This window comes from Bos javanicus, chromosome 2 (genome assembly GCF_032452875.1).
Source record: "Bos javanicus breed banteng chromosome 2, ARS-OSU_banteng_1.0, whole genome shotgun sequence".
Lineage (NCBI taxonomy): Eukaryota > Metazoa > Chordata > Mammalia > Artiodactyla > Bovidae > Bos > Bos javanicus.
The window spans coordinates 125418837-125446436 of record NC_083869.1 but is presented as its reverse complement, the minus strand read 5'-3'; the positions used below and the strand labels follow the sequence as shown (position 1 = coordinate 125446436).

General features: G+C 47.0%; 1 pseudogene; it reads left to right on the top strand.

Moving 5' to 3' along the window:
• Positions 1-3049: 3049 nt before the first annotated feature.
• On the top strand, positions 3050-6692 carry LOC133232244 (mitochondrial carrier homolog 1-like; annotated as a pseudogene).
• The last annotated feature ends 20908 nt before the right edge of the window (positions 6693-27600 follow it).

Here is a 27600-nt window from a genome sequence, read left to right as displayed (position 1 = left end):
TAGGCTTTGAGGGCACATGCTTTAGACACAGACAATTATTTAGCTCAAGATCACAAGGAAGGACTTTCCTGGTGGTCCAGTGGCTAAGGATCCATCTGCTAATGCAGGAGACACGGGTTTGATCCCTGATCCGTGAAGATACCACATGCTGCAGAGCAACTAAGCCCATTTGTCCATGCCTGCTGAAGCCCATGTACCCCAGAGCCTGTGCTCGCCAAGAGAAGCCACCGCAATGAGAAGCCCACACACCACAATGAAGCCCGCATACCACAGCCGCCTCACTGGCACTAGAGAAAGCCCAGAGCAGCAACAAAGACCCAGCAGGGCCCAAAATAAACCAATAAAGCAAAGGTCACAAGAAAGGTTGTGACAAGCCAGGGACTCAGGGCTGCCAACTCCCTGGGACCCTTCTCTCTACCCCAAGGAGGTCAGGGAGTGAGGGTAGATCCCACCTTCTAGCATTTTCCCATCATCTGTTCAACACACACCAGGTTCTGTGAAAATAGGAGAAAGAGAGACACAGCCAGCTCTCAGGGAGCATATAGCCAACTAAGGAAGAGATGCTGAGAAATCACAAGCAAATATTAGAGTATGACTGTAAAGGGGGCTGTGGAGAAGGGGTTCGTGGAACTGTGCAGGGGTGTAGCTAGGGAGGACGCTCCATCTGTGGGATCAGGAAGGTCTTTTGAGGATGTGATGCTTAAGTTGAAACTCAGAATAAAAAAGGTCATTGTGAGATAATAATTATATATCGATATTGATATCCACCCCTGGCTCCTGGCACAGAGTTCCTATAAGCTTGTAATTTCCTGACTGAGCACTAGAAGCATCTTTCATTTTATTGTAGTCACTTGTGGGGGGGTGGGGCTGGGATCCTGGCTGGGGGCTGGTCACCAGGAAGACCAACCATGACTATAAGCTTGGAATTTTCACACACACACACACACACACACACCCCATGCCAACTTCTCCAGGGGAGAGGGCTTGAGATGGAGGTTAGTAATTAATTATGTCCACATAAAGATCCCCAGAGTATGGGTTTTGGGGAGCTCTAGACGAGCCAACACATCCATGTTGTGGGAGGGAGGCACACCCCAGTGCCACAGGGCAGAGGTTCCCATGCTCGAGACCTTTCCAGACCTCACACTATGTGTCTCTTCATCTGGTTGTTCATCTGTATCCCTTGTCATAACCTTTAATAAACTGCTAAAGGTAAGTAAGTGCTTCCCTGAGTTCTGTGAGCCACTCTAACAAATTGATCGAACCCTAGGAGGGGGTCATTGGAACTGTTGATGTATAGACGGCTGGTCAGACTAGCCTCTGAAGTGTGTGGAGAGGAGCAGTCTTATGGGACTGAGCCCTTAACCTGTAGAATCTGATTATATCTCTGGGGTGATTGTGTCAGAATGCAGTTGAATTCTAGGGCATAATTCTAGTTGGTATCACAGAGAATTACTTGGCATGGAGGAAATTCCCTGGGAAGATAGGGGTTTTCCTGACACAGTTACCCAGGCATGAGGGTGGAGTGTATTCCAGGCAGAGGGAATGGCATATGCAAAGTCCTGTGGTGGGAGGAAGTGCTCCAAGGTTGTCTTTTCAAGACAGTGAATTGAAGGCATCTTCTTCCTCTTTTCTTCTTGAAAATCACCCTGCCCCGTCACACACACACACACACACGCACGCACGCACGCACACGCACACACACACACATGCACGCACACTGAGGAGAGCAAGAAATAAGAACTCCATTTTCTAAGAAGATATTTCTGACCTCAAACTAAAATACTGTAGAAAACAACCAAATACTCTAGATTCCAGTACGGTTAAATAATGGTTATTAGACAATTTTTTTTTCTTCTCTCCCTCTAGAACTTGGCCTCCTCAACCCTTCTCTTTCTCACTGCATTAACTAACAAAATTCCAGTGCCTGGCCCTAAGAATGAAAATTGCAACTTCTGTAAAAATAAGCCTCAGAAAGATGGGGAGGACCTGTCTTTTCTCCCCTGAAGCTGTAGAAACAGAAATACTTACTATACTCCATCATAAAAATGAATTTAAGGATCAGACATGATAGAGGTGAAAGCAAGAAATTTCATGAGCATGTCCAACTTGTTTTCCTGTCCAATGTCTTAGAAAGATTGAAGGCAGGAGGAGAAGGGGAGGACAGAGGATGAGATGGTTGGATGGCATCACTGACTCGATGGACATAAGTTTGAGCAAGCTCCTGAAGTTGGTGATGGACAGGGAAGCCTGGCGTGCTGTGGTCCATGGGGTCGCAAAGATTCGGACACGACTGAGCGACTGAACTGAACTGTAGAGACTGTGGGGCTATGCATGAGAAATTAGTTAGCTCTGTTAATGCACATCAATCCTGTGAAGGGTTCTTCTCACAGTTTTGAGAGACAGCCAGGCTTCAGATTGTTCAACATTGTATTCAAGTAACTTTTAAATTTCAGACTTAAGACTGGGATGGCAACTGGCTACTTTAACGGATCATTTGAGCCGGGATGATCACTGAAAGCCTAAGATCATTGCATCTGGTTCCATCACTTCATGGGAAATAGATGGGGAAACAGTGGAAACAGTGGCTGACTTTATTTCCTGGGCTCCAAAATCACTGCAGATGGTGATTGCAGCCATGAAATTAAAAGATGCTTACTCCTTGGAAGGAAAGTTATGACCAACCTAGATAGCATATTAAAAAGCAGAGACATTACTTTGCCAACAAAGGTCTGTCTAGTCAAGGCTATGGTTTTCCCAGAGGTCACATATGGATATGAGAGTTGGACTGTGAAGAAAGCTGAGTGGCGAAGAATTGATGCTTTTGAACTGTGGTGTTGGAGAAGATGTGTGAGAGTCCCATGGACTGCAAGGAGATCCAACCAGTCCATTCTGAAGGAGATCAGTCCTGGGTGTTCATTGGAAGGACTGATAGTGAAGCTGAAACTCCAGTACTTTGGCCACCTCATGCGAAGAGTTGACTCATTGGAAAAGACCCTGATGCTGGGAGGGATTAGGGGCAGGAGGAGAAGGGGACAACAGAGGATAAGATGACTGGATGGCATCACCGACTTGATGGACATGAGTTTGAGTAAACTCTGGGAGTTGGTGATGGACAGGGAGGACTGGTGTGCTGCAATTCATTGGGTTGCAAAGAGTTGGACACGACTGAGCAACTGAACTGAACTGAACTGGACTGAATCACTGAAAGGGAATAGGGTGCTATGGTCTTTCCCCATCAGGTCCTCTGCCTGCCTTTTGTCTGTGGACAACTTGTTCAAAGAATAAGTTTAGGCTCCCAGCGGTGCCGCAGGGACGGCAAGAGCCAGAGCTGGAGCCGGAGCTCGCTGTGGGGCGGCGGGAGCCGAGGTCTGGGCTCCAGGATCCACAGCCTGCACCTCTGTGCCCCCCTCAGCCTGCAGCAGCAGCCCTCCGCCCACAGGACGGACGGCATGTCTGGGGACTTGGGCTCCGGGGACAACACCCTGCCCACTGGGGCTCTTTTCATGGCGCTGGGTGCAGAAGTGATGGTGCTCAGTCACCACTGGGCGTGACTGCTGCTCATCCAGGTGGGTCATGAGATGAGGCCCCCCCACCACTGGGACCAATGTACTGGGGAGGAAGGTCCTTTACCTCACACGCCAAGCACATCGTGTGAGTGGACGGAAAGACAGGGCTGCTCCTAGCCTGAGCCCCCAGGCTGACGTCCAATGCCCTCTCCACAGTGACCCAGGGCAGCAGGAAGAAGGTACCAGATGAGATCCAGCAGGTTTCCAACAAGGATGACATGAAGACGTCTCTGAAGAAGGTGTTGAAGGAGACCTCCTATTCGATGATGATGCCATGGGTGGTCGCACATGCTGGCCCTCCCCCTGCAAGTCGTCTCGGCGCGCTGCATAGTCCAGTTTGTGGGATGGGAGGCCAAGTCCAGTGGTGTGCTGACCTCCACTGGGAAGATTTTTAAAGAAGAGGGCCTGCTGGGATTCTTTATATGCTTAAACCCCCACCTCCTGGGAAATTTTCTTGTGGGGCTGTAACCTGCTGGCCCACTTCATCAGTGCCTACCTAGTGGATGACAGCGTGAGTGACGCCCTTGGGGGGTGGCTGGGGAACGACCAGAATCTAGGTTCCCAGTTCAGCCAGGCGCTGGCCATCTGGGCTGACACCAAATTTCTGATGGGGATTGCAGTGAGCCTGCTGACCTCCTCCTTCCTGCTGGTTGGTGATTTCTTGGCCAGGAAGGACTGCGGGCTGCAGGCTGGGCTCCCTCCTTAGTCCCCAGTATTCAAATCTTGGATCCACCTCTGGAAGTACCTGAGTGTGCAGGGCCAGCTCTTCCAAGGCTCCAGCCTGCTTTTCCACCGGGTGTCATCAGGAGCGTGGTTTGCCCTGGGGTAAGCTGAATCACCTAAAAAAGCAAAACCACGCTGTCTCAGCTTGGCCACCGCAGGTGAGGTCTGATCATCTTGGGGCACCTGTCAGACGACCACCCCAGAATCACCTACAGGTGCTCTAGCATGGCTGGGCATGTTTCCATATTTCCCATGCGTCTGTCCAGAAGCAGGGACTGGGTGGGGGTGAGGCTGTGTCCAGTGGACTGGGCACTCTTAGACCCAGGGAAGGTGGGGTGGAGCTGGGGAATGGGGGCAGATTTCCCCCATTACTCTTACTCTGCAGATTTCCCGAGTCTGCCTCGTGCAGGGGCCAGAGACAGGCTTGTGGAGGCCCACGTTGCATGGGCAGAGGCTCATGAGTTCAGGTCCCACCCCCAACTCACACCTTTCAAGTCACCCCTGCTCTCATCGCGCAGCTCAGCTGGGAGCTTCGCCCTCTTGCTTTGTATATAGGATGTGAGCCCCTTTCACCAGGGCCATCACGTCCAGGCCTTGGCTAGGAGCCTATCTTTGTTTTTCTCAACACTACTTGTCTGAGAAGACAGCACATTCTAAATGGGAAATCGTATGACTGCTCAGAATGTATCCCCCCTCACCCCCAGCCAATCCTGGTCAAGGTCAAGGTTGGGTGATGCCCCACGGTGATGCCTCACGTGCAGGATATGGTTATCTGTGCAATCGTGAACTCTCAGATGTTAGGCAGACCAATGTCTCTAGTCGTATCCAGTTTAAAGTACCTAATAAGATCTGACCCTTTCTCCCATAAATAAATGCATTGGTGGTGATTTGGGAAAAAAAAAGAAAAAATTCAATCAGAGAAATGAGAACATGTGAAAAACAAAGGAGACCAAACAGTAATAATGTAGTCATTAAGCATAGTCAAGAATCTTTAGTTCCTGCTCAGTGGCTATACATAATATTCAGTTCCTGCTCAGTGGCTATATGTAATATTCTGAGTCATATCCTGTGAGCTGTCTTATAGATGCTGAAACCCCAGGTGGAGAAGTTAACTACATGATGACCAGAATGCACCACTTGACCACATGAGCGGCCACAATTCCGAGAATGGCCTCAAAGAAAGGGAAACAAACCAACCCTGGACCTGAAGATTAACTGTCCCTAAAACAATCAAGATGACATTGGTCAGACCACTGATGACCGATATGAAGGTGACTGTCAGAGCTGACTGTGCTGTTTCTGCAGGTAGCCCCTTCCTTCTGTCTATAAAGTACTCTTTCCTGGAAAATCCCATGGATGGAGGAGCCTGGTAGGCCACAGTCCATGGGGTTGCAAAGAGTCCGACACGACTGAATGACTTCACTTATACTTCTGTCTATAAACCTCCTGCCACTGGCTGCCAGTGGTGAGGAGTCGGCCTTTGAATAGACTTCCGCCCCTCACCCCGGGCCCCAGTTGCCAGCATCTGAAATACAGCAAACTTTCCTTTCCGCCAACTTGGCTTGTTTATTGGCTTTTGAGCAGTGAGCAGCCAGATCCCGCACTCTTTCGGTAACGTGATAATTGTCATGTTATAACAGTATGACTGTTAGCATAACTGACACTATCTTGGGCCCATTCAGCTTCTCCTGTCCTTCCTTCCACTGACCCTAGCCAGGAATGTACTGTGTGGCACATCACTTCTCTGTCATCAAGGGATTTGTAGTAATAGATGCTGTTTAATAATTGTTAGGTTCATGTGGTTCTATGCTCTGTTAGTCTCCAAACAGTGATGAAGACCTTTGCTGACTATTCCTGGTACCCATGAGACTAGCTACCCACTTATAAACCTTGACTTGGGTTTATACATGGGTAACTTTTAGAAAAAGTTCCTGTTTCCAAGCGTGTACCCCACCCCCTAGGTTAACCATAACGCTGTCCCCAGTGGGTCCTCAGTAGTGAATACTGCAGCTGCAAATGTTTCTATTTCATTGTCTGTCCCCACCCTGTGAGGAAGAGACCCTAGAATAAACCGATCCACCAATTATATGAAGCAGCCTGCCTTGTTTTTTTGATCTCAGGATGCCTGATTCTCAGGGACTTCCCTGGAGGTCCAGTGGTTAGGACTCGACACTTTCAATGCCATAGCCCTGGGTTTGACTCCTAGTCGGGGAGCTAAGATTCTGCAAGCCTTGAGGCGGGCCAAAAAAAAAAAGATACTTCTCAGTTTGGTTTTTGTTACCTCCTGTAGCCAACAATTGGCAAACCAGCTAGGAGACTGAAAACGACACAGAAATGGGCAAAGGGGTAGTGTAGGGGGCTGGGGTGAGGGAGCCTGTTGTTGGTGGGGGAATCCCAGGCTGGCAAGCTACTCCCACACAGGGTGACCTGGTGAGGTTTGTGGAATGCTTCCAGGCCAGTGAGTGAGCACAGGGTGCCAGGAAAATGCCAGAGGGCTTACTAGGAGTATTAACCCAAGCGGTGGGAAAGCAAAAGTGGAAAAAAGAAAGTGAGCTAGCTATCAGCTTTGCATGGCCTTTACTGTGGGCCCTGAGGATTAGCACAGAAGAGGCACTGCAGCTCAGCAGGGTACGAGAGACGACAAAAGAGGTGCAGGCTTTAGAGAGGGACATCCAGACACCTCGCTGCTTCCCCACCTCGGACGTTTTGCCAAAGAAAATACAACAGGAGAAGCACACAGAAGTGAAAGAGAGAACTGGAACCCCAAGAGGTGGGATTCTTGGGATAAACACTCATCAGAAGATGAGGACATAATTATATAGGAAGGAGACCCGAAAATGACCTCTGATTCAAACTAAAACCCAAGCGGGAGTTCCCTGATGGTCTACTGCTTTGGATTCAGCATTTTCACTGAGTTCAATCCCTGGTTGGGGAAATGACACCCCACAAGCTGTGACGTGTGGCTGAAAAATAAAGACCACTTCATGGCGAATAGAAGGGAGAAAAATGGAAACAGTGGCAGATTTTATTTTTCTGAACTCCAAAATCATTGCAGATGGTGACTGCAGCCATGAAATTAAAAGATGCTTGTTTCTTGGAAGGAAAGCTATGGCAAACCTAGAGAGCGAATTTAAAAGCAGAGACATCATTTTGCCTACAAAGGTCCATCTAGTCAAAGCTATGGTTTTTCCAGTAGTCATGTATGGATGTGAGAGCTGGGCCATCAAGAAGACTGAGCACTGAAGAACTGATGCGTTCGAACTGTGGTGCTGGAGAAGACTCTTGAGGGTCCTTTGGACAGCAAGGAGATCAAACCAGTCAATCCTAAAGGAAATCAGCCCTGAATATTCATTGGAAGGGCTGATCCTGAAGCTGAAGCTCCAATACTTTGGCCACCTGATGCGAAGAACTGACTCATTGGAAAAGACCCTGATTCTGGGAAAGATTGAGGGCAGGAGGAGAAAGGGGCGACTGAGGATAAAATGTTTGGATGGCATCACTGACTCAATGGACATGAGTTTGAGCAAACTCCAGAAGATAGTGAAGGACAGGCAAGCCCGGCGTGCTGCAGGCCCTTGGGTCACAGAGAGTCGGACATGACTGAGCGACTGAACGACAGCGGTGCAGGCTGCCCTCTGGCAACGTTCGTGTGCAGCTGGGCTGGGAGAAAGCCAGGGTTGCCTCGCCAACTGGATTGAAGGGGTACCTGCAGGTATACACCTGGCTTGGACAAATGAGGGGGATGTGTAACCTTCACCTTTACGATGGGTCTGTATGGAAGACACACAGGAAATAGTGAGGGGGTCGGAAGTGAAATGTGCCATCTGTGCTCCTAATTTCCAAGTTATCTACAGCAAGCACGAAGGATCGTATCCTGCAGTCCGCTCCAGGAACTTGGTACTGGACCGTGGCTTCAGGTTTGGCCCCATGGTTAATCAACACATTCAGATGATGGCAGCTGTGACAGCTGATCTGAGTGAATCTGAAAAGGTCTGACATAAGGGAAGTAGGTGGGTAGATAAAGCCAAAGAGAAAAAACCAAAAAGTGAGGCAACTAAGAAAGAGGCCCAACTAGAATTTCTCGCAAACAATTATGACAATATCTAGTATGGTAAGTGAGCAGGATGCTATGGGGCCTTCCCAGGACAGAACCCCAGCATGCACTTCCCCCGCCTCTTGTTTGTAGAAAAACTTTAGCCTCCTACGCTTTCCCAAGTTCCAAAGGATATATTTACTCAGGAAAGTTGAGAAAATGCAGGAACAAAGGAAAAGAGTCAAGCAAGACAAAATAATAATCGTTTATCCATAAAACAAAGTCAACGGCCTTTAGCTCCTCCTTTAGGGCTAGAGATAATATCCTGAGCCCCGTCTTTTGAGCTGTTTTGCAGATACTGAAAGCCCACAGGGTGGAAGAAGTTCTGTATGTTGCCCATAAGCACGTAGACCCCAGATCAGTTGGAACCAGAAAGCTGATGTTAACTCTTGATTACCTTACCACCAACCAGTCAGAAGAATGTCCATGCACTGATCACACACCTCAAAACCCTCTCCCTCACCCGGTCTTTAAAAACCTTTCCTTAATAGCCGTTGGGGAGTTTGGGTCTCTTGAGCATCAGCTGCCCTGGATTTCTTGCTTGGCACCCTGCAGTAAACACTGCACTTGCCTTTACCACATCCTGGTGTCAGAAGACTGGCTTTACTGCCCTTGGGCAAGTGGACCCAAGTTTGGTTCAATAACTGTATTAGCTGGGACCCTCTAAGGATAATATGGATAAACACCCTAATTCAGTCCTTTTCGCCCTATGAGAAGCATTACCCAAACAAAACTAGCTTACCCCCCTAATAGCATGAGTAAAAGGGGAAGAAGCACACCCCTGTGTCCCATTGCTGTGGGAACATGAAGAACAGGGGTGGGTACCCCAACTTCTAGACATCGGTGTGGGGTCAAGCTTGGTCCTTGGTGCCGGCTATAGGAGGCAAGTGGAGGCCCCCTGTTGAACTATTTCTTTATCCTCCATCAATAAACAGACTATTCTGGCTTTAGCTGATACTGGTGTTGAATGTACCCTGATTCATGGGAATCCATCCAAGTTCCAAAGGGAAATTCGAACCACTGATGGACATGAAGGCCAAACAGTGAAACAAACGCACTCGTATTTACAGAGCAGAAGGCTGCCTCCCTGTCCCTTTCTGGTTTCTACTTCGTCCATACCCAATAAGGTGCATGTGGGTGACCTACAGAGCCTGGGCCTTGCAACCACCATGGGTGAGTTCCGTTTACAGATGCCAGCGATCAAGCTAAAGGGGACCCTATAATACTGCCTGTCCTTTGAAGAGTGGTGAATAAAACAATATCGCCTACCTGGGGGACAGGGAGAACAGGCCACCATCAAGGAATTAGAGAAGCTGGGGGTTATAAGGGGCTTCCCAGGTGGTGCTAGTGGTAGAGAATCCGTCTGCCAATGCAGGCGATGTAAGAGATGCGAGTTTGATACTTGGGTTGGGAAGATCCCCTGGAGTAGGAAATGGCAACCTGTTCCAGCATTCTTGCCTGGGAAATCCCATGGACAGAGGAGCCTGGAGGGCTACAGTCCATGGAGCCACAAAAGAGTCGGACATGACTGAAGCGACTTAGCACGCCTGCTGCAGGAAGGGGGACCCCTACCAGGGCCCGAAACTGGGCTCTTGTCTAACACTCGGAAATGACTTGTCTGAGGAGACACGTGCTGACAAGGTAAGAGATTTTATTGGGAAAGGGCGCCCAAGTGGAGAGCAGCAGAGTAAGGGAACCCAGGAGAAGAGCTCTTCCTCGTGGCTCATGGCTCGAAGTCTCGGGTTTTATGTGATGGGATTAGTTTCCGGGTTGTCTTTAGCCAGTCATCCTGACTCAGAGTCCTTCCTGGTGGTGCACGCCTTGTTCAGCCAAGATGGATGCCAGAGAGAAGGATTCTGGGAGGTGGTGGTGTCTCCTCTTGACCTTTCCCGAACACTTCCGGTTGGCGGTGGCTTATTAGGTCCGTGTTCCTTACCAGGGCCTCCTGTCATAAAACAGCTCATGCAAATGGTTGCTATGGTGCCTGGCCAGGGTGGGCAGTTTCAGTCAGTGTGCTTCCCCTAACACGCCTGCACACAGGCTTTATAAGACTGGCACAAAGCCCGTTCAGTAGCCCCACGTGGCTGGATGAAAAACCAAACAGCACCTGGTCCATGACGGAGACTACAGAGACTTTAACAGCTAACACCCCACCTCTGTGTGAGAGTTCCAAACACAGCCAGAGTCTTGGATACGATCTTGTCTCTCAAGACATAATGTTGTGTCTTGGATTCTTCTAATGCCTTTCTCAGCTTACCCTTAGACGGGGAGTCCTGGAACCAATGTGCCTTCCCATGGGAAGGGAGACAATGGGCTTTTACTGTCCTGACTCCTGGTTATCAGCACAGTCCTGCTATATGGGATGGTGGCCCAGGACTTTCTCCCTCTTTTGTTCTCTGTTATTACACTGGTGATATCATGATAACCTGTGATGACTTGCTGTCTTTCCCAAGCCACTGCATCTTTTCAGGAACACTTAAAATCTTGAAGATGAGAAGTAAACGCTGACAAGTAAACGCAAAGACCGGGACAGTGGGTCAAGTTCTTGGGTGTTCTCTGGTCTGGTGAGACCAAAGGGATGCCTGAGACTGTCTTTGATAAAAACACAGGCGTATCCACATCCTGTAATGTAAGAGTTACCAGCCTTTATAGGGCTGAGGGGGCCTTTTTTCCTCCATCCCCACTTGCCCAGATATTAAGACCCTATATGCTTTAGTAAAAAAGTGACAATCTGGGGCTGGAATATCCCACAACAAGAGCCTTTTTAAAAGACCAAATGGGTTGTCAAACACGTCCAAGGACAGAGCATGTTAATGCTGAACACAAGGAGTGAATTGGACATAAGTGTACATCTGGAAGGCTTTGAATGGGAACTGTTTGACAGCAACAAAATGGGAAAAGAGCCCTTCTGGGATTCTGGTCTCAGTTACAGAAAGGGGCAGAGAACTGGTCTCAGTTCAGCTCAGTTCACTCGCTCAGTCGTATCTGACTCTTTGTGACCCCATGAACTGCAGCACGCCAGAAGTGCTATCGCCAACTCCCGGAGCTTGCTCAAACTCATGTCCATTGTGTCAGAGATGCTTCGGTGATGCCCACAGAACTGGTCTAGTCCTATAGAAAAACAATCCATAGCAGTGTTAACTAAAAGATACGGTCCCAACCTGAAAGTGGAGAGTCATTTTATCTGGTGGGAATGTTTAGGACTCTGAACCCGGGAGACAGCATCTTGGTAGCTCTCAGTAGCTCAGTAGCTCTGAGACAGCATCTCAGTAGCTCTGCTCCAAGGAGGTGGGGGCTGGAGGGTGGGGAGGCAGGCTATATACAAATTTGCAACAAAGGGAGCAGGCAGTCTGAACAACAAAGATCAGGTATCAAGTTAAAGAATTTGGTATTCTCTGTATGGGAAGATGCAAGTCTCTGGGCTCACTGAATTCATTCCTCATTCCTTCATATGCACCTCAGCTATCTGGGGCCAATCCTGTTTCCTTGTTCATCTAAAGGAATGGCAGATGGCTGCTTCTTGCATTCCCCCAGCTCCCCAGCCGTCACCGTAGGGAGTGGCAGCATCTGCTGGTTGGCAGAAATTGCTGATGGCTGTGTCATTTCTTACGGATATGGCGACCCCATGGATTGTAGCCTGCCAGGCTCCTCTGTCCGTGGAATTCTCCAGGCCAGAATACTGGAGTGGGTAGCCGTTCCCTTCTCCAGGGGATCTTCCCAACTCAGGGATCGAACCCAGGTGTCCTGCATTGCGGGTGGATTCCTTACCAACTGAGCCACCAGGGAAGCCCCGATATGGCAGGAGGTATTTTCAATTCATAGCAGTTTCCCTAGCTTTACAACAAACCGAGGATCTGACCGCCAGCTTACCCTTCAGCTTACTGACTCCTCTGCCTGTGGGCTGATGGATTAAGGACCTGCTTTCAAAACCTAAGTGTGCCCGTGCACAGCTGAGTACTTTACACAAGTGCATTCATACCTTCAACAGAGAAGCACCTTTTACACCGATCCTCTCTCTCAGGTGTTTCGGTTTCATTAGGCCCAGTGGCCACCAGAGCCGCTCTGCCGCTCCTCTGTGGTGCCCTCTGTAAAGCACAGGTATGAGAAGGTGTGGAACGCCCCCTCTCGTGCATGGCACATGGAAGGCAGCTGTAGGGGCAACCCACCTCCGTACTGGACAACTCGTTTGGATTCTGACGTCATCTGGTTCGGGAAGGGAGTAGACAAAGCAGTCGGTGGGCAGAACTCAAGGTGGTGACTACTCACCAGTCCAGTGCCCCTCAACCTTGCCACGGGCAATTAGGCCGTGTGGAAAGGCTTGACAATGTGGATGTCTCAGTGGCATCGAGATAACTGGAAAACATTCAATAAACCTCTGCAGGGGTTGAATTATGGGCTGGTATTTGGACTGCCTGCAGGCAACCAGGTGTCAATGTGCCCATGTGGCTCATTTCAGCCCATTCACCCTTCACTCTACCTGACAGCCATGTAGCTGGTGCATTAACCAGATCAAGAACCCTGTTACTGGAGGAATTATAGACCCCCTCTGATGTGGCAGAATGGCTCCACTCAAAGGAAAAAGGCTCTGTTTATCCTCAAATATATGGATTCCCAAGCTGTAGATCATTTGAGGTGCTGACCCTTGAGACATCCCAGCAGGTAACATCAGATGCTCTGACCATCTGGTTCCCAGATGGCGAGTGGATTACATAGGGTTTTAGTGGGTGTTGGAAGGGTATCCACGTGCTTTAAACCTGTACCCATACTGCCACTGGATCAGTGGAGACCTTTGCCAGTAAGAGCCAATCGGGCCATTACAATCAAAGGACTGTCAAAATTGGAAGTTAAGATAAGGAACGCTGGCCCATATTGATGGTGATCAAGGAACTCATTTCAGTGGACATGAAATACAAGAGTGGGCAGAAGCCTGACGAAGTTTTTGGACTTTACATTTTCTTTACAATCCCACTACAACTAGACTGGTTAATTGGATTTTTTTTTAAGTATTTATTTATTTGGCTGCACTGAGTCTTAGCCGTGATATATGGGATCTAGCTGCCGCATGTGGGATCTAGTTCCCTGACCAGGGATGGAACCCAGCCCCCTGCATCGCGAGTGCAGTCTGAGCCACTGGGACAGCAGGGAAGTCCCTATCTTGCTCGTGCTCAGTCCTGCCCGACTCTTTGTGATCCCCCTGGACTGTAGCCCGCCAGGCTCCTCTGTCCATGGGATTTCCCAGGCAAGAATACTGAAGTGGGTTGCCCCTAACTAGATGCTAAAAGCCACCTTAACAGGCGTATCTTCGACAGCACATTGCAAGGTTGATCCCCTTGGATCTGACAATCTGCATGTGAACGGCTTGGACAACCAGGGCGCTGAGAAAGCAGGTACAAAAGGGATGTCTTTGCCTGTCCACTGGGAGGAAGGTCTTGTTTTTGTTTGTTTGCTTTGCAGCTGTTCCTGGACTTCCCGCCTGGTGTTACTTAGTTCACTGGTATTTAAACTGGTCTCACCTCCTGGGTGACTTTTATCCTAAGCCCTTGGGTGATGGGACTTGTCTTGGTATTGCCTTCATTCTGAGATTTTATACGGGAATGGGCCCCACACAGACCCAGATCATCTCTTCTGAAAAATAGCCCAGGAGTTGAAGTGGGGTTAGCCATGTGGGTTCCCACTGAGGCCCCTGTGTAATTTCAGTTTACCTACTGAAGACATTAAAGGACAAAACATGTGGCATCATGGCACCATGGCGAAAAATGCCGAAACCAGGCGTGGTCTTAGCCGGCAGAGATCAAATGGCTACAGTGAGTGAGGATCTGCCTTATCTTCTTCCCTTATGGAATCTGTTTCACCACCGGGTGTTTGCCTCATGATCTTCCTGACTCCAGCTACGGGAAATGTCTCCCTTCCCTGGCCCCCCAAACATGGAAGTCCACAGTAGTTTTGCCTGCTGGGTCTGCAACCTGTTGCTCTCCAGAGCCCAGAGGAAGTTGTGGACAGTGCATCTGTTCATCCGAACCTAATGGGGATAATGACTTGGGTTGGTGACCCCAAATCCCCTTGGTGATCTGATTCCTATTGATGAAAGTTCTATGTTTGATCATCAGATCAGATCAGATCAGATCAGTCACTCAGTCGTGTCTGATTCTTTGAGACCCCATGAATCGAAGCATGCCAGGCCTCCCTGTCCATCACCAACTCCCGGAGTTCACCCAGACTCACGTCCATTGAGTCAGTGATGCCATCCAGCCATCTCATCCTCTGTCGTCCCCTTCTCCTCTTGCCCCCAATCCCTCCCAGCATCAGAGTCTTTTCCAATGAGTCAACTCTTCACATGAGGTGGCCAAAGTACTGGAGTTTCAGCTTTAACATCATTCCCTCCAAAGAAATCCCAGGGCTGATCTCCTTCAGAATGGACTGGTTGGCTCTCCTTGCAGTCCAAGGGACTCTCAAGAGTCTTCTCCAACACCACAGTTCAAAAGCATCAATTCTTCGGTGCTCAGCCTTCTTCACAGTCCAACTCTCACATCCATACATGACCACAGGAAAAACCATAGCCTTGACTAGACGGACCTTTGTTGGCAAAGTAATGTCTCTGCTTTTGGATATGCTACCTAGGTTGGTCATAACTTTCCTTCCAAGGAGTAAGCGTCTTTTAATTTCATGGCTGCAGTCACCATCTGCAGTGATTTTGGAGCCCCCCAAAATAAAGTCTGACACTGTTTCCACTGTTTCCCCATCTATTTCCCATGAAGTGATGGGACCAGATGCCATGATCTTCGTTTTCTGAATGTTGAGCTTTAAGCCAACTTTTTCACTCTCCACTTTCACTTTCATCAAGAGGCTTTTGAGTTCCTCTTCACTTTCTGCCATAAGAGTGGTGTCATCTGCATATTTGAGGTTATTGATATTTCTCCTGGCAATCTTGATTCCAGCTTGTGTTTCTTCCAGTCCAGCGTTTCTCATGATGTACTCTGCATATAAGTTAAATAAGCAGGGTGACAATATACAGCCTTGACATACTCCTTTTCCTATTTGGAACCAGTCTGTTGTTCCATGTCCAGTTCTAACTGTTGCTTCCTGACCTGCATACAAATTTCTCAAGAGGCAGATCAGGTAGTCTGGTATTCCCATCTCTTTCAGAATTCTCCACAGTTTATTGTGATTCACACAGTCAAAGGCTTTGGCATAGTCAATAAAGCAGAAATAGATGTTTTTCTGGAACTCTTTTGCTTTTTCCATGATCCAGCAGATGTTGGCAATTTGATCTCTGGTTCCTCTTCCTTTTCTAAAACCAGCTTGAACATCAGGAAGTTCACGGTTCACATATTGCTGAAGCCTGGCTTGGAGAATTTTGAGCATTACTTTACTAGCGTGTGAGATGAGTGCAATTGTGCGGTAGTTTAAGCATTCTTTGGCATTGCCTTTCTTTGGGATTAGAATGCAAACTGACCTTTTCTAGTCCTGTGGCCACTGCTGAGTTTTCCAAATTTGCTAGCATATTGAGTGCAGCACTTTCACAGCATCATCTTTCAGGATCTGGAATAGCTCAACTGGAATTCTATCACCTCCACTAACTTTGTTCGTAGTGATGCTTTAAGGCCCACTTGACTTCACATTCCAGGATGTCTGGCTCTAAGTCAGTGATCACACCATCGTGATTATCTGGGTTGTGAAGATCTTTTTGTACAGTTCTTCTGTGTATTCTTGCCATCTCTTCTTAATATCTTCTGCTTCTGTTAGGTCCATACCATTTCTGTCCTTTATCGAGCCCATCTTTGCATGAAATGTTCCTTTGGTATCTCTGATTTTCTTGAAGAGATCTCTAGTCTTTCCCATTCTGTTGTTTTCCTCTATTTCTTTGCATTGATCGCTGAAGAAGGCTTTCTTATTTCTTCTTGCTATTCTTTGGAACCCTGCATTCAGATGTTTATATCTTTCCTTTTCTCCTTTGATTTTCACTTCTCTTCTTTTCACAGCTATTTGTAAGGCCTCCTCAGACAGCCATTTTGCTTTTTTGCATTTCTTTTCCATGGGGATGGTCTTGATCCCTGTCTCCTGTACAATGTCACGAACCTCATTCCATAGTTCATCAGGCACTCTATCTATCAGATCTAAGCCCTTAAATCTATTTCTCACTTCCACTGTATAATCATAAGGGATTTGATTTAGGTCATACCTGAATGGTCTAGTGGTTTTCCCTACTTCCTTCAATTTCAGTCTGAATTTGGCAATAAGGAGTTCATGGTCTGAGCCACAGTCAGCTCCTGGTCTTGTTTTTGCTGACTGTATAGAGCTTCTCCATCTTTGGCTGCAAAGAATATAATCAATCTGATTTCGGTGTTGACCATCTGGTGATGTCCATGTATAGAGTCTTCTCTTGTGTTGTTGGAAGAGGGTGTTTGTTATGACCAGTGCATTTTCTTGGCAAAACTCTATTAGTCTTTGCCCTGCTTCATTCCATATTCCAAGGCCAAATTTGCCTGTTACTCCAGGTGTTTCTTGACTTCCTACTTTTGCATTCCAGTCCCCTATAATGAAAAGGACATCTTTTTTGGGTGTTAGTTCTAAAAGGTCTTGTAGGTCTTGCTTTTGCACTGTTACAGCTGAGCATAAATACTGAGGATCAGGTCTAGTCCAAGGCGGCTTGTCTGCCATCCTGGACCCATTTAATTCTAATCAGTTTACATTGTGTCCTCAGGCTATGACATTCTTTCAAAGGGTGTGCTCTGCCCCCTTTCCTCCTGTTTCGGATGGGCTACTGACCTCAGCAGTCCATGTTCAGCTCCCAAGTACCCGAAACCATCCCATATGCTAAGCTCCGGGAATCTAGGAATCATTTGACCAGTTTTGCACCAGGGCAACTAGCATATTGTTTGGAGTCACTATTGTAGTTCAGTTGCTCAGTCGTGTCTGACTCTTTGCGACCCCATGGACTGCAGCACGCCAGGCTTTCCTGTCCATCACCATCTCCCAGAGATTGCTCAAAGTCATGTCCATTGAGTCAGTGATGTCATCCAACCATCTCTTCCTCTGTTGTCCCCTTCTCCTGCCTTCAATCTTTCCCAGCATCAGGGTCTCTTCCAATGAGTCAGTTCTTCACATGGGGTAGCCAAAGTATTGGAGCTTCAGCTTCAGCATCAGTCCTTCCAATGAATATTCAGGATTGAATTCCTTTAGATTGACTTGTTTGATCTTCTTGCAGTCCAAGATCCTCTGCAGAAGGAAATGGCAACCCACTCCAGTATCCTTGCCTGAAAAACTTCAAGGACAGAAGAGCCTGGCAGCCTATAGTCATGGGGTCACAAAGAATCGAACATGACTGAGCGACTGGCCACACACACCCAGAGGTACCATGACAGTTCCAAGACCAACCATCAAGATCAAAAAGTGGGAGGTGGCCCAATTCCTGGAAATTTCTACCCCTTCCCCAAAATACTTGGAATAACCCTCCTACTTATTAGCCTATGAAATTACTCAGCCCAAAAATCTTTTGAATTTTTGGCACCGGAGAAGACTCTTTTGAGTCCCTTGGACAGCAAGGAGATCAAACCAGTCAATCCTAGAGGAAATCAACCCTGAATGTTCGTTGGAAGGACTGATCCTGAAGCTGAAGCTCCAATACTTTAGCTACCTGATGTGAAGAAATGATTCATTGGAAAAGACCCTGATGCTGGGAAGGATTGAGGGCCGGAGGGGAAGAGGGAGACAAAGGATGAGATGGTTGGATGGCATCACCGACTCAATGGACATGACTTTGAGTAAGCTCTGGGAGATGGTGAAGGACAGGGAAGTCTGGCATGCTGCAGTCCATGGGGCGGGTTGCAAAGAGTCGGACACGACTTAGCAACCGAACAACAAAAAGCTAGCCACACCACATTTTGAGGCCAAACTTGCCTTTTGCAATGGCCCACACTCTGTTTCTCCCAAGCCCTCTCTTGCCCTCTGAGCTGGCCCGCACTCTGTGGAGTGTGTTTCTCTCTAAATAAATCCACCTCTTACCTATTACTTTTTCTTTCACTGAATTCTTTCTGCAATGAGACACCAGGAACCTGAGCTTCATTAGGTCCTGAAAGCAGGTCTATGATCTCAGTTGGAAGACTGTGGGTTTTAGCTGGGTTTGAGTCCTGGCACATGGGCTCAAGTCCTAGTGAGAAGTAAATAGTTTCACATGTGTGTAGAAAGGACCAACCATGTCCAAACAAATCACAGACATATTATAGGTGGCTTCCTAATGAAGTCTGCAGGTGACCCATAGGCGTGAAATACTGAATAGATAGGAAAAGAAGCAGCTTCCTACAGGGGGCCTCTTTATGACACCCACACAAGGGATCTGGATATGTGGAGCCTATTTGTGGCTTATCTGCCCCATGGGAGAATGATGTAATGCACCTTGGGGTTTCCTTCCCTCTCGGGCCATGTGTATATACACATGTTCTTACTGGAAGTTCCCCATAATTTCCTACTATGAAGTCCAGGTGGCACGTCCATCATAGTATGTCATGCTGGGAATGGCCAAATCTATTTTCCTTCCCCAATACACAGGTGTAAATGCCATTCTGGTAATCCAGGCATAAGCACAGTTCCCCATATCAGCTTTGAATAACCCCCTCCAGAGCATCTGTTTATTAAACCAGGAAACTGTTCGAAAGAGAAAAGGGGTGATGCAAACCATACAGTTTTAGACGTTTGACAGCTGGGCAGGGAGGAGCTTGTGCCTTTACTGGGCAGCAATGCTGTCCATTTATATAATTTCATCTGAATCCAACATAACTGATTCACTTTCTCATATGAAAACAGTCATTAATCAAAGTTTCCTTTGCTGATGCTTTTACTCACTGGCTTACTTCTCTCCTGAGTAAATGGGGAACCGTATGTCCTTAGTATGTTTTTATGTTTAGTAGGAATCCTTTGTTCTTGCTGCCAATGAGAAATGAAAGACATCTTCCAAGATCTGACCCTAGTGTGGCTGCTGTAGAACAATGATGGATAAAGCTGGATGGCCATCAAGACATTATCAAGATGTCAGGATTGGAGTCTATGGCTTCTGGCATAACTGACACCATCTTGTGCCCATTCAGCTCCTGCTGTCTTTCCACTGACCCTACTCAGGACTGGACGGTGCAGTAAATAACTTCTCTGTCATCAAGAGGTTTGTAGTAATAGATACTGTTTAACAATCCTTAGCCTCATTATAGATAGATCCTGTTTAATGACCAGGTAGCCTCTATGGTCTATTAGTCTCCAAACACTAATGAGGGCCGTCCATGATGTATTCCCAGTGCCCACCAGACCAGTTGCCCATTCATAAATCTTGATCTGGGAATGCACTTCCTGTTTCCAAGCACCTACCCCCACCCCTTAGGTTAACTATTAAATTGCCCAGTGTCCCCTCAGTGGTGCAGAGTGCAGCTTCTGTGCTTCTGGATCATTGCCCACCAGATCCCACCCTGTGAGTAAGTTACTCTCTAATAAACTGATCTATTTATGGAGCTGCTTGCCTCGATTTTCAGTCTCCAGAGACTGCCTCAGTTTGGTGGGAACTTTTCATTTCCTCCATCCTCCAACAGTCATCTCTTAATTACTTCTAAGGTTTTTTCTCTGGAAGAGTGAGTCAAAGCAGAAGACAATTTTTTGACACCTCCCTCTCTTCCTCGTGATATGTAATATCCATGAAATAAGAACAGAATGAATTAAAAGCAGAATTTTAAAGAAGTGTTACCAAAGCAAACTTGCGCTGTGTGCAATAAAGCCAATCTACTGATGCTGGGTTATGGAGAAGGAAAGCACAACGTTTATTGCAGGGCACCGAGCAAGGAGGCCAAGGGGTTAGGGCTCAAAAAGCCCAAACGTCCTGATGACTTTCAGGGAAAAAGTTTTACAGACAGGGGAGGGGGGTTGTGGGGTATATGATTAGCATGTGGACTTTCTCTTGATTGGTCAGTGATGAGAAAATCAGGAGTCAACATCAACATTCTGGTTCCAGCCTTTTGGGGATCTATGTGCTTGTGGACATCATACAATTAACTTTTTCCAATAATGAATGTTTCAGTATTTGAAAAACAGCTCAAAGAATATGGCTCAGCATATTATCCCTAGCCCTTGAGGAGTAACTAAATGTCCTTGAGTTTGCTTAATGGTTAAACTATTACTATTTTGTCTTGCTTGACTATTCTCCTTTGTTTCTCCATTTTCTCACTTCTCTGATTAAATTTATCCTTTGGAACTCGAGGAAGGCCTAGGAGGATAAAGCTTTTCCACAAACAAGTGGTAGGTGGAGGACTTGGGTAGGGTGTTTTCTGTCTCAAGAAGGCACCATAAGGTCCTTCCTGAAAATTAAAAATATATAAAAGCATAAAAATTTAAAAAGTGGTGGAATGGTTAGAAGATGAAGTCTATGAAATCTGGAAAGTAGCAAAGAAGCTCAAGGAGATGAGAACTGGGCCAGAAGCTATAGTATATGACTAAAAGTCACTCCCAAAGGGAGAAAAAGAAAAAAACAGACAACAACAAAAAATCAAAACAAGAAAGTTTCTAGGACTGAGAATGAGAGTCTCTGTATTAACGAGAGTCTCTGTATTAACGAGATTCACAAGTGCCCAGAAGCAAGAAGGAAAGCCCTGCAGAGGGTTGAGCACATGAAAAATCAGAGCACCAGGGACAGAGAAGGCTCTCAACCTTCAGACGCAAGGGGTCTGGGATGAGAGTGGCCCGGGACTCCCAACAGCAAACATGTTGCTCGGAGACTATGGAGCCATGTTCCAAGGTTGAGGGAATACTGAATACAACCTGGACCTCAAAGTCAGGCAGATTGTTTCTGAAGAATAAACAACGTTGTACATTAGATTTAGGCTTAGAAACAGTCTGAGATAACTTTTTGTTTTTTATGAAGTAACTTTTAAAAAAAGATCATAATAAAACACATATAACAAAATTTACCATTAAGGGCATATTCAGGAGTGTTAAGTATATTCACATTGGACTTCCCTGGTGGTCCAGTGGTTAGGAATCTGCCTGCCAATGCAGGGGACATGGGTTTGATCCTGGGGTTGTGAAAATTCCACGTGCTGCAGGGCAACTAAGCCCACGTGCCGCAACTACTGAGCCCTTGAGCTGTAACGACTGAGTCCATGCGCCGCAACGAGTGAGCCCATGAGCCGTAACGACTGAGCCCATGAGCTGTAACGACTGAGCCCTTGCCCTGCAACTGCTGAAGCCCGCATGCCCTAGAGCCTGTGCTCCACAACAAGAGACACCACCGTAGTGAAAAGCCTGCAAGCCCCTGCTCTTGGCAACTAGAGAAAACCTGTGCGCAGCAATGAAGACCCAGTGCAGCTAAAGAGAAACATTTAATTTTTTAAAATGTATGTTCATGTTGTTGTAATACCAATCTCCAGAAATTTTTCATCTTACGAAACTGAAACTTGATCCCCACTAAGTAATAACTCTTAATTTTTCCTCTCTCCAGGCCCTGGCAACCACCCGTCTACTCTGCATCTCTATGGTTTTGTCTACTCTAGATACCTTGGTTTGGTTTTAGTTGCTAAGTCGTGTCCGACTCTTGTGACTCCGTGGACTGTAGCCCGCCACGCTCCTCTGTCCATGGGATTCTCCAGACAAGAATACTGGAGTGGGTTGGCGTTTCCTTCTCCAGGGGATTTTCCCGACACAGGAATTGAACCCGAGTCTCCTGCATTGCAGGCAGATGATTTACTGACTGATCTATGAGGGAAGCCCCTAGAAATCTTACGTAAGTGGAATCACATGATATTTGTCCTTTTGTCACTGGCTTATTTCACTGAGTATAATATCCTCAGGGTTCATCCATGTTGTAGCACGTGTCAGATTATCCTTCCTTTTTAGACTTAATAATATTCCACTTTACATACACACCACGTTTTGTTTATTCATCGGTTGCTGGACACGGATTTTTCGACGTTCTGGATATGGTGAATAATACTACTATAAACATGTGGGTATTTGAATTTCTGTCTGAGTCTCTGCTTTCTGTTCTTTTGGGTTATACCTAGAAGTATTATTGCTGGATTACATGATAACTGTATTTTTAGTATTTTGAGACAGAGAACTTCTTTTTATCTTTGCTGAGAGGAGACTGCAGACCCAGCTGTTTCCCCAAACCCAGAAACTACACAGAGGTTTTTGTGGTGTTTGAAGCCCAAAGCCTGACTCCTGCTCCCAGAACTGAGCCCATTTCCTTCCCTCTGCTTGCTAGCCACGCAAGCACTGCAGTCCTTTCTGGGACAGAAGTAGATGCCACAGAGAGCAGGGAGTTTCGGCTTCTATCCCCTCCCAGCTAGGACGTGCAGGGGAAATGCTCTTGGGCTCACACCCACTTCCCCAGGCCCAAGGCCCCTGCTTCTACTTTCTCTGTTCCCGTTCTGCTCCACCCCAGCTTCTCCTTTTGGAACCTAACCTGTTCCGAGGCCTAAACAGGCCTCCTCAGCTGCCGCCCCTACTGATCTGGGTCCTGGGACCCCCACTATCCCCACCCCCAGGGCCAATATCCCCCATGCCTTCCCCAAGGTCCTGGGACTTGAAGAGGGCTTGCAGCTAACTTTCGGAGCTGCACACAAGATGGAGCAGCAGAATCAGACCTTCGAAACTTCACCACCAGACATGGCTCCTCCTCGACGCACACCTCTCACGACCATCAGGGCTTGTGCTTGAGGAGGAAGTCCACAGGAGCCCGGGGAAGGCTTCAGGCTGCAGGACAGAAGCCTTCTAACCTAGCAACCAGTGTGCAGAGGGCTTCCAGCCTCTGCCAGCTGGCTCACCCTTGAGCAGAGGCATCCTCCTGCTCTGTCCACACCGGCCTGGACCCTCCTGACGGCCGGCGTGTTTTCCGTCACCTTGGGCCAGCTCGCCACGCTGGCGGCCATTGAAGCAGACAGCTGGACCCAGCATGTCCAGCACTGCCTCAGCATGCCCTTCCCTTCCTGGAAAGGACCACCCCGCCCCCTTGAATGTGGCCCGATAACCCCAGGCCACAGGACATCACATGCCAGAGTAGATGGTGCAAACGCAGCAGCAAGGGCCCCGGTCACCCCAAATCACTCTGACCAGCGGTGGCCCACAGCAGGCCGTCACCTTCAGACTCCAAAAACCTGACAGAGAGGCCATGGAGAAAACTCCGCCCTGGGTCCTGGCAGGCACCCTCCTTGAGGGCTCCTTCCCACAGCACCTCCCCAGCCTCTCTGTGAGCCTGGGCTTCCCCCTCCACAACCCACCCAGCTCTTGAGGGACCAGGGGAGGTCCAGACGGGTGTTCCCATCCGGAAAGGGCTCAGATGATGGCAACCACAGGCCTGGCTTCAAATTCCAGATCCTCCATTTGCATATTGTGTAACAGCAAAGAACAGTTTTCCAGTCAGAATCTCATTTTCAAAACTAGAAAGCAGGAGGTTGGGAGAAGGAAATGAGAGCTGAGGTCTCTGAGAAATGTCTCAGATACAAGAGGCCCTTGGGAAACGAGAGTGATAACGGCAAGCACTTGGCAGGCGCCCATTTGCCTGTGTTCCACCCTCATTTTCACCAATGCTCCCCTTGCCAGGCCCCACTGTACAGAAGGGACTGACTCCGAGAGGTTAGGAACTTGCCCAAGATCACACAGCTAAGCGATGGAGCTAGGATTCAAGCCCAGCTGTATCTCCAAAGCCTATTTTTTTATTCACCGACCTCTCCTGCAATCCTAGGCAAGACTGGGCTGTGCAGAAATCTGTCAGACTTACGTTATGTGGTCCCCTGAACCAACAGCGGAGAGATGAACTGCTGTTTTCGGGACTTCTCTGGGGGTTTAGTAGCTGAGACTCTGTGCTCCAAATGCAGGGAACCTAGGTTCAATCCCTGGTTAGGGAACTAGATCCCATATGCTGCAATTAAGACCCAGTGCTGTCAAATAGAAAAATAAATAATAAAATAAGTAAACATATATATTAAAAAAAAAAGAATTGCCATTTTCTGTGGCCTGCTGAAGGAGCAGCAGAGCTGGGCTAAAATCCAAGCATCTCCCCTTTTTCATTGCCCGGTCTTAGGCCAGTCCTTTCACTTTTTTGAACCTCAGCTTCCTCATCTGTAAAGTGGGACTGTGTTTTGTCTTGCTTACTAGTTTTGTCTTGTTTATGAATAGGGAGGATTAACTGAGTGAACCGTTGTATAGGGCCTGCCCGGAATAGGGGCTCAGCGAACACCCTTGATGGTGTTTCTGGAAACATGTGGAAATGTCCCCTCCATCCCATCTCCTCTGCTTAGCAGAGCCTCCTCCTGGGTCTGGAGCCCTCTTGGGTGCCTCAGCTCTTGAAAACGTCTCTCTCCTTCATTGCCTTACTGCATCCAGCAGAGGTATGGCAGCCTCTCACCAGGACTAAAATACACCATTGGAGGCTGTAGAAACAAGCACATCATTTGACCCAGAAATTCCACCTCAGGAATCTATCCTAAGAAAGTAGTTTCCACCCATCAATAACAATGCTGATCTTGAGCACCTACTGTGTGCTAGGCCCTGTTCAATATGCTGCAGGTACAATGGGAGGGGATAAGACAGACTGGTACCGTGGTCTCTGCCCCCTCAGAAGCTACCTAATTGCTTAAAAGCAATTAAGCAAATAATGGGTTGGCCAAAAATTTCCTTCAGTTTCTAAGTAAAAACAAAAGACACATTTTTCATTTTCACTAAGAACTTTATTCAACAAAATATTCACCATTTTGTTCCACTACATTCTGCCATTTCTTGGGCAACTTCATAATCCCATCTTCCCCAAATTTTGAATCTTTTTGAGCAAAGAACTGTTCCAGGTACATTTTACAGCCTTTCAGAGACACAGGTTGGATCCCTGGGTTGGGAAAATCCCCTGGAGGAGGAATTGGGAACCCGCTCCAGTATTCTTGCCTGGAAATTTCCATGGAGAGAGAAGCCTGGTGGGCTACAGTCCATGGAGTCACAAAGAGTCAGACACACCTGGATGACTGAGCATACACACAGGGAACTGAAACTTGGTCCATTAAGAGAATATTGTAAAGACTGAAATAAATAGAAATCCAAAGGTGCAATGGTGAATGAATTAGAACTTTCCAGTCACACTGTTAACAGTCTTTGCCTGCTCTTCAAAGAGATATGTGGTCTTGCAGTGCCCTGATGGAAGATTACACGTTTTATGTTGACTAATTCTGGATGTGTTTCGCTGAGTGCCGTTTTCAGTTGTTCTAATCTGGAGCAGTACTTGTTGAAGCTAATTGTTTGGTTTTCTGGAAGGAGCTCTGCATAGAGGACTCCCTTCCAATCTCACCATATACATAACATCACCATCTTTGGATGAAGGCTGGCCTTTGGTGTGGTTGGCGGTGGTTCACTTCAATTGCCCCATGATCTCTTCATTCCACATTATTTCAATTTAATAATACTGCAATTCAACATGAGGGTAGTGAGAATTGAGTCCTTTTATGCAAAAACTATCAGTATGTAGACATGTTGGGCTTCTCAGGTGGTGCTAGTGATAAAGAACCTGCCTTCCAATGCAGGAGACACAAGAGATGACGGTTCAGTCTCTGGGTCGGGAGATCCCCTGGAGGAGGGAAAGGCAACCCACTCCAGTATTCTTGCCTGAAGAATCCTATGGAAAGAGGTGACTGGCGGGCTGCAGTCCATAGGGTTGCAAAGAGTCTGACACAACTGAAGTGACTTAGCACATTCACTTTGCGTCACCTGTCACAATTTGTTTTAAAAATGGAACGTTTTCGTTACACTTAAGTAGAGATGGCATACACAAATATGGTCAAGGGGTTTTTTTTTCACTTAACTTCTGTGGAACCCAAACCTCAAAATGATTAACGTAACCAAGCTACTGTAAATGATTGTCAATGCTTGATTGGAATATTTTGAGTATGTCAGCTATCTGCTGCATGGTATAACACTGATTGTTCTCAATTTCTGTCTTGATTTGATCACTATAACTTCAACCGGTCTACCTGACCTTGGAGCCTGGTCCAGCGAGAAAGCTCCAGCACGAAACTTTGCAAACCACTTTTGACACATTTGATTAGTCACAGCACCTTCTCCATACGCTGCACAAATCTTTGTGGGTTTGTTTTTTGCATTTTTACCTTTTTTGAAATAATAAAACATAATATGCTAAAAATGTTGCTTTTTTTCTTCCATCTTCAATATTTAAATGACTACACAAAAATTCACCAATTTTTTTTTTTTAAAACACACACTGACATGACAGCTGTCACAATACAAACTAACAACAGTGTTTTGAATGAAGTTAAAGGCAACCAAGTGCTACTAGAGCCATCTTACAGAAAAAACTAGACAGATTTTTCGGCCAAGCCAATAATTACACAGATAAATACACAACTAAGTTGTACTAGCAAGGAGATGGTTTCTATATGTCAATAGTAGTAAGCTTTGCCTACTCAGTTTTGGTAATCCCACATCTGTGCCCAGGAATCCAGGAAAATGCTCACAAATAAACACCAAGTGAAAAGGGAGGATTTGAAAACTTCTGTTGAGAATTATTACTCAGGAGCAACTTCTCCTCCTCCTTTGTCTCCTTCTTCAGCAGCTGTATTTATTCATCTACTTACTTATCTGTCTTCTAGTTTTATGGATGTATATTAATAGCTGATGTACAGCACCATATACATTTAAAGTGCCAGCATAATGGTTTGACTTACACACATCATGAAGATTAGTGAACATCCATCAGCTTATATAGATACAAAAGTAAAGGAACAGAAAAAATGTTTTTCCTTGTGACAAGAACTCTAAATTTGCTCTTAACCACTTTCATATGTAACATATAGCATTGTTAATAGCATTTATCATGTTCTACATTATACCCTAATACTTTTTTTTTCTAAGTCGGTTCAGTCGTGTCCAACTCTGTACGACGCCATAGACGGCAGCCCACTAGGCTCCTCTGTCCCTGGGATTCTCCAGGCAAGAATACTGGAGTGGGTTGCCATTTCCTTCTCCAATGCATGAAAGTGAAAAGTGAAAGTGAAGTCGCTCAGTCGTAGTTATAAGGAATTTTGTACCTTTTGCCTGTCTTCATCCAATTTCCCCTTCCCCCACCCCTACTTCTAGTAGCATAAGTCTGATATCTTTTCCTATGAGTTTGTTTGCCTTTTGAGGTTTAATGGACCTATGACACTATGTTAGTTCCTGACACACAGCACGGTGATTCAATATCTCTAT